Here is an 11,479-nt window from a genome sequence, read left to right on the forward strand (position 1 = left end):
TGAGATTATTTATATTTATCATGATGAAGAGAAAATACCTTACATGGGGAGTTCTATAGAAGAAAGGCCTGGAGAAAGAGTGGGAGAAGAGGCATTTGGAGGTCAATACTGCTACCCCAGCAGACATGGGAAACTGTTAAAAACACTCGATTCTCAGCAGTCAAAGGATCCAAGTGTTTTCACACTCTCCGCCTGGATGCAAACATTAACGGCTGTAAAACGGCTTATTAAAAACATTTTATTTGCTTCTTGGATCTTCAAATAAATTCGATACAAGCTTTTTATTTGATAGAGCCCTGCATATAACAGTGAGTGCTAAACTGCCTGCAGGTAGGGTTTTGTGACCAGATGATATGTGTTAGCCATGAACAATTTGAGAAAACCATATCCACTAATGTACGTAGCCTAACCCTTTAGGGGTTTTGATCTTTAGCTATCAAAGGAAATATGAGAATCAGAATAGTGAAACTAAAATACCTTTTTTTTATAAGATATTGTTTAAGTGCAGTAAAAACCAATCCTCTCTGCTTTTAAGATGTCAACCGCAGTATAAACATACAGATTTGTGTCAAAACCAACTGCTCTTTGAAGCCGATGTGTACTACTGTTCTGATTAGGAAGGGAGTATACTATGGAGATACGTAAAACAATCTATAAAAAACACCACATTCCATGCACTTCAAAGCCTGACCCCTCAGCATTTCTGAGTCATGACTACTAACAGTAGACTAAACAATGGCTATTTCATTATTCTTTATACAACCATCATAACCAACCATAGCCCTAAATCAGGAAATTTGATTGTCTATACACAAATAAGTCCAACTCAGTTGTGGCAACATCCTGGTACTAGTCACCATGTCTGGTTACTGTCTTTTTGTTTGTCAGAATTCGCCATTACCCAACGTGCCTCTGTGATCAATTTGTGGCAAGTGTTTAAAGTGAGTTATGTCTCAGAGACTCTGGTTGTGAGAGATCTTTACTGGCTCCCTAATTCATTTCCAGTTGTCTCCCTCATTGTCAGACAATGTACAAGCCCCATATGGCTCAAACCTGCAAATATGTCAAATTTTCTCTGTAGACTACAACACAGATTTAATTGATTATACTGTATTTGTTCTGCCGGATGGGATGACATGTCTGCCGTGCTTCCCAATGACATGGACTGTTTATGTTCAGAAAATATAATTCCTTAAAAGAAAATCTATTGTCCTCGTTGCGCTTTTAAATTCCATTCAAAAAGCTTATTGTCCAACAACATGTACATATGATGGAAAATTGTCTTTGATTTGACTCATAACACTCAACACAAATTGACGCTTGACTCCCGAAGATCTGACTGGGTGACCTTTCCTTCTTTTCTTTTTCACAGAGGACAACCATATGAGGACTGATAGGTACAGTATGTGGTTAGATTAACTTTCTATTGAATAAGTAACTTGATATTACATTTTATTCTAAACAGTCTACCACACTGCTTTGATGTGCCCTCTTACAAGAATAATATCATCACTAAGATGCCAGCCTTTGCATGTTTCAAAGGCTTTTCTCCCTGGTGTGATATGACAGTACTAAATTCACATCGACCCCCTGAGGACAGATCCTAGTGGAGACATAATGTCAGACACATTGGCAAGTCAAAGAACCCTGTCTGTCGGTGTGTATGGAGGTTCAAAGAGAGGGAACCATAACCACAGTGGTTCCCACAAGTTTCTGATTTACAATCGAACCACAGAGCTGAGTATAAGTTTAAAGAACGCTTGAGAAGTTGTCTTTGTATCTTTGTTTAACAATTTACAATTAATTCTAAGCTATTAATCAAATGGTCAGATTTATAGTGAGTCATTGCATAAAGCAGCAGACATAATTTTAAGCCAAAGCAGGCTAAAATAATTGGAACATGCATGGACATTCGACAGTCCATGAGCGAAATGTACCAAGTATTGAAAAATTCATTAAAAGTGATTGAGAAGCAAACTCTAATTTTAAGAGGTCAATGAAAGGGCTAGTATGAGGAATTGTTTGAATTAAGGCTCAGAAAAGGAAATTACTCATAAAAACGAACATGAGAACATACAGTGCCTTGCGAAAGTATTCGGCCCCCTTGAACTTTTCGACCTTTTGCCACATTTCAGGCTTCAAACATAAAGATATAAAACTGTAATTTTTTGTGAAGAATCAACAACAAGTGAGACACAATCATGAAGTGGAAGGAAATTTATTGGATATTTCAAACTTTTTTAACAAATAAAAAACTGAAAAATTGGGCGTGCAAAATTATTCAGCCCCCTTAAGTTAATACTTTGTAGCGCCACCTTTTGCTGCGATTACAGCTGTAAGTCGCTTGGGGTATGTCTCTATCAGTTTTGCACATCGAGAGACTGACATTTTTGCCCATTCCTCCTTGCAAAACAGCTCGAGCTCAGTGAGGTTGGATGGAGAGCGTTTGTGAACAGCAGTTTTCAGTTCTTTCCACAGATTCTCGATTGGATTCAGGTCTGGACTTTGACTTGGCCATTCTAACACCTGGATATGTTAATTTGTGAACCATTCCATTGTAGATTTTGCTTTATGTTTTGGATCATTGTCTTGTTGGAAGACAAATCTCCGTCCCAGTCTCAGGTCTTTTGCAGACTCCATCAGGTTTTCTTCCAGAATGGTCCTGTATTTGGCTCCATCCATCTTCCCATCAATTTTAACCATCTTCCCTGCCCCTGCTGAAGAAAAGCAGGCCCAAACCATGATGCTGCCACCACCATGTTTGACAGTGGGGATGTTGTGTTCAGGGTGATGAGCTGTGTTGCTTTTACGCCAAACATAACGTTTTGCATTGTTGCCAAAAAGTTCGATTTTGGTTTCATCTGACCAGAGCACCTTCTTCCACATGTTTGGTGTGTCTCCCAGGTGGCTAGTGGCAAACGTTAAACGACACTTTTTATGGATATCTTTAAGAAATGGCTTTCTTCTTGCCACTCTTCCATAAAGGCCAGATTTGTGCAGTATACGACTGATTGTTGTCCTATGGACAGAGTCTCCCACCTCAGCTGTAGATCTCTGCAGTTCATCCAGAGTGATCATGGGCCTCTTGGCTGCATCTCTGATCAGTCTTCTCCTTGTATGAGCTGAAAGTTTAGAGGGACGGCCGGGTCTTCGTAGATTTGCAGTGGTCTGATACTCCTTCCATTTCAATATTATCGCTTGCACAGTGCTCCTTGGGATGTTTAAAGCTTGGGAAATCTTTTTGTATCCAAATCCGGCTTTAAACTTCTCCACAACAGTATCTCGGACCTGCCTGGTGTGTTCCTTGTTCTTCATGATGCTCTCTGCGCTTTAAACGGACCTCTGAGACTATCACAGAGCAGGTGCATTTATACGGAGACTTGATTACACACAGGTGGATTCTATTTATCATCATTAGTCATTTAGGTCAACATTGGATCATTCAGAGATCCTCACTGAACTTCTGGAGAGAGTTTGCTGCACTGAAAGTAAAGGGGCTGAATAATTTTGCACGGCCAATTTTTCAGTTTTTTATTTGTTAAAAAAGTTTGAAATATCCAATAAATTTCGTTCCACTTCATAATTGTGTCCCACTTGTTGTTGATTCTTCACAAAAATATATAGTTTTATATCTTTATGTTTGAAGCCTGAAATGTGGCAAAAGGTCGAAAAGTTCAAGGGGGCCGAATACTTTCGCAAGGCACTGTACATGTGGAAAATCTTTATATTTTCATGAAACCGTGTTAACGGTCAGTGCCTTTTGATGTTATACTGTAATGTGTTACGGTTGTTGTAGGGTAAAATGCACACACTTAGGGTCATTTTAAAAGAACCACAACAGGTTAGAAGTGGAGAACTCTTGATTGTTTTGTTGTAAGTTGGAATATTATGAACACTGCTCTTGTCAAAGATGTGTGGTTGGGGTTAACCACCTTAATATCATCATTGCTCTCTGAATGACTGTATTAAGAAGTCTGTAGTTACTTCTGTCCATTTGTAGCACCCATATTACGTTATATGCCTTAGTCAACTCTGCTTTTGGTCTTGATCACTATGTGGATATCAATACATCGTTTTCTGTATCCTTGTTACCTTACCACACAGACAGCAGCTCCAAGTATCAGACTGTGTTTGTGTTTTGCTTTGGGATAGACTGACAGGCTCCACATTTATGAAGGTTTTATATCAAATCTGTCTTTTGTATTGAACCGTGCCATTTATAATTTCATAGTCCAAAAACACTCTGTAAACTACAGCATATCTAACTCATGTTAGTTTTCCTCTACAATTTAGATACTGAATACGTTAGTTTTATTTCAAGAATTTGGTTTGGCATTTATTTTAAAACACATTATATTTCTCTTTTGTGAGTTTCAAGACTGTGGAATTGTGAAGAAATACCCAGTAATGCATCAAATATTGGATATTGAAAGGATTCAATCTTTCTACTATTGTTTAATGTGGAGGCACTACAGAACACCATTTTTCCAGAGGAGGACAATGGAAGCACTTATTCAATTCACTTGATACCTTTGGAATGGAGGAACCAGAATGAAGTTACTGAATCGGAATTCCTCATCCACTTATACTGAGGTTACTGCTTTGTGTAAAATCTCCTTACAATTGCATTCTTTATGCAGCCTTACATCCGATGCGTTCCTGATGTCGTAACCTTTTCCATGTGTACCGTTCATCTCGACACAAATACTGTTTCTGGAAAGTTTTCGATGTAAAACAAAATGGTCAGAACCACTAAAAACACACAAATTGCTTGACTTAACTGAAAATGGTGCAGAAAGTCTTTAATTCATAATCTGCCAAGCAACAGTTCAGGAAGGAATGAAGTGGTCTTTCAGAACTAGAAGGGGGTTGTCCTCAAAGGTCAAGCATTCAGCATTCAGACACTAGTTTTCCACTGAGGTTCCAAAACCAACAGGAGAGCAGCAACACCAATTGAATGAGTATAAGGAGGAAGGCCAAGAGCTCTCCGACTGACTCATTAAAGTGAAGCAGTCAGGTCCGCAGTCATGAATTAAAGCTTGTCCTCATCTGCTCCTGTCATTAACTGTCCCTCCCATGTCCCAGACACTGGAAAAGAAAAACATGAGAATACTGTACAGTGTACAATATATGGTAGTACAGTATGCAGATAACAGTAGTTCCAAGTAGTTGAATTATCATTTCCTACATTTAGTTTCCCATGTAATAGTCACTATAATCCAGTAATAGTATCTGAGTATAGATCATCTGTAATGTCAAGTGTTGTTTAGCCATGCTGGGAGGCTTAGTAACACAGATTACACTTACAGGAAGCCTCGGAATTGACAACTGATTTTAATTTACCTTTGTCATAAAAGTGTACCTCATTAGTCTAGTAGTCTGTTAATTCTCTCAGTCTTAAGTCTTTAGAGTGTTTTACTCTCTTGTGTACACCCGTCTTGCTCCTGCAGGTAAAGGAGGAGAGGAGTCTCCCTGTGTTCTCCATCTAGGCGTTAACAGCTCCCGCTCCAGCAGGAAGCACCACATGGAGTCTGAGAGACACAGCTGTGCAGATGGCTTATACTGAGCCAGCCGCTGTTTAGATTCTTCTTTCCCATAGAGGAACTGTTTTTATTTGTGATACAAACGTCTGATTTTGTCTAAGTGTGTTTTCCCTGAAGTGAAAGTCTTCCTACATGTTTTGCTATTTGTCCAGTGTTGTGTCTGGGGAGTTTTTGAGGTGAATTGTCTTGGATGGTTGGCTGTTGCAGGTATCAGCGGCTATTTTTAGGAGAGGTCAGATTTCAAATGATTGTTCATAATTCAGGTTTTGCACTACATGAACAACATACATTTTAAGAACTCTATACATTTTAAGAACTCATAAACCATCAAGTCCTTGGCGTAAATGGTCAGCATCTTAGTTATTCTTCAAAATATGTAATAGTCAAACCCCATCCATTTCAATAGTTCTCCTTGTTATCCAAAATGTTAACACGTTTATATGTTTATTATGCTTTTGTTGGAGCCTCCAAATACCGCCAGGCAGCTGTGAAATATTTTATTACTACAAGTCATCTCCAATGTTTGCAGGGGCGGACTGGGATAAAAACAATCGTCCCTGACATTGCTAACACACAGGCCCATTATTTTCCTTGAGGCCCCCACACCGGCCCATTCTTTTCCTTCAAGCCCTCACACTGGCTCATTATTTTCCTTGAGCCCCTCATTATTAGCCAGATAATGACAATTCTGCGCAAAAAAAACTAAATTACATTTACATTTTACATTTTAGCCATTTAGCAGACGCTCTTATCCAGAGCGACTTACAAATTGGTGCATTCACCTATAATATCCAGTGGAACAACCACTTTACAATAGTGCATCTAAATCTTTTAAGGGGGGGGGTTAGAAGGATTACCTTATCCTAACCCAGGTATTCCTTGAAGAGGTGGGGTTTCAGGTGTCTCCGGAAGGTGGTGATTGACTCCGCTGTCCTGGCGTCGTGAGGGAGCTTGTTCCACCATTGGGGTGCCAGAGCAGCGAACAGTTTTGACTGGGCTGAGCGGGAACTGTGCTTCCTCAGAGGTAGGGAGGCGAGCAGGCCAGAGGTGGATGAACGGAGTGCCCTTGTTTGGGTGTAGGGCCTGATCAGAGCCTGAAGGTACGGAGGTGCCGTTCCCCTAACAGCTCCGTAGGCAAGCACCATGGTCTTGTAGCGGATGCGAGCTTCGACTGGAAGCCAGTGGAGAATTAGACAGGCCCACTGGGCCAGAAATGGACCAGTGGAGATGGCAATTGTGGGAAATGCCAGACGGCCAGTCCGCCCCTGAATGTTTTTGGCATGGTCCATCAGGTTCCATTAAAACATGCTAATTTCATCCCAACTTCTTACTTAGCCCATTTGATGTGTTAATAATAAATTATATACATTTTGTTTGGCAGATGGCTTTCAGGACACTCAAGGAAATGTTACATTAATTAAAGTAGGCCTAAATAAAATCAAGTGCAGAAGTCTATGCTCAACAGATTGTTGACATTATTATTATTACTATTTTACATATGTGCCTCCATTTTTAATACATTGAATCCATGATGCTTGTGTTATTAGCGGTCACATTTGGAAAATACAGTTGCTCTAATTTATTATATGTATTTAATCATAGCAGATTAATTCTTCAGTAGATTGAAGTTGAGTTGGGTTATGGATATACTTGATCAAGATGATCTTACAGATGATTTTACCATTACCTATTAGCCTTTAGATATGTTTAAATCAGTGTTTTTTTTACGACAGAAGGCGAGACCCAGATGCAGACACCGGAGGCAGATGGTTCGAGTCTCTGATATTTATTGAACAATGAGGGGCAGGCAAGAGGCAGGTCGAGGACAAGCAAGAGTTCCTAACCAGGTCAGAGTCCAAACGGTACAGGGCGGCAGGCTCGAGGTCAGGGGCAGGCAGAATAGGCAGGCAGGCGTGCTCAGTGTCAGGGCAGGCAAAAGGTCAGAACTGGGAGGACTAGAAAAGAGAGACTAGGAAAAACAGAAGCTTGGAAAAACGCTGGTTGACTTAGCAAGACTAGATGAACTGGCAACAGGCAAACAGAGAACACAGGTATAAATACACTGAGGGTATTAGGGAAGATAGGTGACACCTGGAGGGGGGTGGAGACAATCACAAGGACAGGTGAAACAGATCAGGGCGTGACAGGTTTTGACTGTAAAACGTAATATTTTGTTATTTCAGGGGGAATTGGGCATGTATAGACCCAACAATGAGTGGTTTGAAAGGAATCAGTGGCTATCTGCAAGTGCTGCAAAGCAATCACTAGTCTGCTATTCACTGGAGTGGGTGTGTGGTCCAAGTCTGGGTTTAAGGGTCTCTTTACCAAGCTTAAAAGGATAAACATTTACATGCCATGGGCAAAATAGGTTGAATACATTGACATGCTGTCAATCCAGCATGACTTCTGACATCATGATTCGACCTGATTTCCCAGTTGTCTTGAAAGCACCATAAATCCAGAGTATGCCAGACTTTGATGACAACATTTTGCCCACAAGAAGGACTGCTGTGCCACCTTCCTGTTCAAGTGAGCACACCACAACAAGGTCAGTCCAAAGAATGTGTTGTATGCTGCTGCATAAATTATGTAATATGCCAAGGAGACATGTATTCTGTAGCTAAGAAAGTAATATGTTGAGTAGTAAGCTGTTAGTAGCCCATGTGCCTCACCCTAATAATGTGGTCACTTTCCCCATCATAATTTTGCCTGCTGTTCTGAATTGGTGGTGTACAAGTAGCCTAAAGCCTGTTGTAGAGAAATGTAATCATTGAATATTGTAAGATTTAATTGTCTACTTATATGCCCCCTTTATTTATCCTACGGTTCTGACTTGGTTTAGAGGGAGAATACTATAAGAACGGCCCATGTTCTGAATTATGTCGCTGTACATTTCAAAAGTGCTGAACAAATAGTTATATTGACTATGTCGGTCCTAGCTCGCTCATTAATGTCTTAATCAAAATTAAGGATTGCCTCTGTGATGCTTACTGTAGTGGGTGTGGAGTCAGGCGCAGGAAACAGCAGTGTTTGCTATCAGGCTTTAATGAAATGCACCGTCAAAATAATATACACCCAAGAAACAACAACAGGGTGTAATCCAAAAACACACGATCCAAAAACACGTACCACTACACAAAACACAGTGAACAACAGAAATAAGCCCGCACACAGAACAGGTGGGGAAACGGGCTTAAATACCTAACTAAACACTAATGAGACACACGTGAAACCAATAAAGACAAAACCAACAGAAAAGGAAAAAGGGATCGGTGGCAGCTAGTAGGCCGGTGACGATGACCGCCGAGCGCCACCCGAACAGGGAGAGGAGTCACCCTCGGCAGGAGTCGTGACAGTATCCCCCCCCTGACGCGTGGCTCCCGCAGTGCGCCGACACCGGCCTCGGGGACGACCCGGAGGGCGAGGCGCAGGGCGATCCGGGTGGAGGCGATGGAAATCCCTCAATAGTGTTGGGTCCAGTATGTCCCCCACCGGCACCTAGCACCTCTCCTCCGGACCGTACCCCTCCCAGTCCACGAGGTACTGCAGGCCCCTCACCCGGCGTCTAGAGTCCAGAATGGCACGTACTGTATACGCCGGGGACCCCTCGATGTCCAGAGGGGGCGAGGGGACCTCCGGCACCTCATCGTCTTGTAAGGGACCAGCTACCACCGGCCTGAGGAGAGACACATGAAACGAGGGGTTAATACGATAATATGAAGGGAGTTGTAATCGGTAACACACCTCGTTTATCCTCCTCAGGACTTTGAAGGGCCCTACACGCTGCGGACCCAGCTTCCGGCAGGGCAGGCGAAGGGGCAGGTTTCGGGTCGAGAGCCAGACCCTGTCCCCTGGTTGGAATACGGGGGCCTCACTGCAGTGGCGGTCAGCGCTCCTCTTCTGTCGTCCCCCTGCTTCTTTAAGGGCCTCCTGGACAGCCCTCCAGGTCTCCTTGGAGCGCTGCACCCAATCCTCCACCACAGGAGCCTCGGTCTGGCTCTGATGCCACGGTGCCAGGACCGGCTGGTAGCCTAACACACACTGAAATGGTGAAATGTTAGTGGAGGAGTGGCGGAGTGAGTTTTGGGCCAGTTCGGCCCAAGGTATGTACCTGGACCACTCCCCTGGCCGGTCCTGGCAGTACGACCGCAGAAACCTACCCACCTCCTGGTTAACTCTCTCCACCTGCCCATTGCTCTTGGGGTGATAACCGGAGGTCAAGCTGACCGAGACCCCCAGGCGCTCCATAAATGCCCTCCATACATGGGACGTGAACTGGGGACCCCGATCAGAAACGATGTCCTCCGGCACCCCGTAGTGCCGGAAAACATGGGTGAATAGAGCTTGCGCAGTCTGTAGGGCCGTAGGGAGACCGGGTAATGGGAGGAGACGGCAGGACTTAGAGAACCGATCCACAACTACCAGGACCGTGGTATTCCCCTGAGATGGGGGAAGATCGGTGAGAAAGTCCACCGACAGGTGGGACCACGGCCTCTGTGGAACGGGGAGGGGTTGTAACTTCCCTCTAGGAAGGTGCCTAGGAGCCTTACTCTGGGCGCACACCGAACAGGAAGAGACATAAAACCTCACGTCCTTAGCCAAGGTGGGCCACCAGTACTTCCCCCTAAGGCCTAGCACTGTCCTCGCCACCCCAGGATGACCCGACGAGGGTAACGTATGAGCCCATCGAATCAATTGATCACGGACACCAAGCGGCACGTACTTACGGCCTGCTGGACAGTTGGAAGGCGGAGGCTCCAACTGTAGCGCCCGCTCGATGTCCGCGTCCACCTCCCATACCACCGGTGCGACCAGCTTAGAGGCTGGAAGGATGGGAGTAGGATCGATGGGTCGATCCTCAGTGTCATAAAGACGGGACAGTGCATCGGCCTTAGTGTTCATGGAACCTGGTCTATACGAAATAGTGAACTGGAACCGGGTGAAGAACATGGCCCACCGTGCCTGACGCGGGTTCAGTCTCCTAGCTGCCCGGATATACTCCAGGTTCCGGTGGTCAGTCCAGATGAGAAAAGGGTGTCTAGCCCCCTCAAGCCAGTGTCTCCGCACGGTCAGAGCCTTGACCACAGCCAACAGCTCCCGGTCCCCCACATCATAGTTACGCTCTGCCGGACTGAGCTTCCTACAAAAGAAAGCACAGGGGCGGAGTTTCGGTGGCGTACCTGAGCGCTGAGATAGCACGGCACCCACCCCAGCCTCGGACGCGTCCACCTCTACTATGAATGGTAAGGAAGGGTCCGGGTGCGCCAACACAGGCGCATCAGTGAACAGTGCCTTCAACTGGGTGAAATCCCTGTCCGCCTCTGTCGACCAACGCAAACGCACCGGTCCCCCCTTCAGCAGTGAGGTAATGGGCGCCGCCACTTGGCCAAAACCCCGAATAAACCTCCGGTAGTAATTGGCAAAACCCAAAAACCGCTGCAGTTCCTTCACCGTGGCTGGAGTTGGCCAATTACGCACGGCCTTAACGTGGTCACACTCCATCACCACCCCCGAGGTGGAAATTTAGTCGCCTTCTTCTTACAGAAGGCGAGAGCCAAATCGGCATACTCAGGGTGAATGCGCACAGTGGAAACCTGGTCTGGACTCTCCACCGACGTGGCACCGATGGAAACTCCCAGACACCTACCCGAACACTCCTCTGACCACCCCTGGAGAACCCCCTGTTTCCACAAAATCTTGGGATTGTGACTGGCCAGCCATGGCACTCCCAGCACCACTGGAAATGCAGGCGAATCGATAAGGAAGAAACTAATTCGCTCCTTATGATTCCCCTGCGTTACCATGTCCAGTGGCACCGTAGTCTCCCTGACCAGCCCTGACCCTAATGGCCGGCTATCTAGGGAGTGCACGGGAAAGGGGGAATCTAACGGTACTAGTGGAACTCCCAGCTTAAGGGCGAGTCCGCGATCCATAAA

This window comes from Salmo salar, chromosome 09 (assembly GCF_965601325.2).
Source record: "Salmo salar chromosome 09, fSalSal1, whole genome shotgun sequence".
In the NCBI taxonomy this organism is placed as follows: Eukaryota; Metazoa; Chordata; class Actinopteri; order Salmoniformes; family Salmonidae; genus Salmo; species Salmo salar.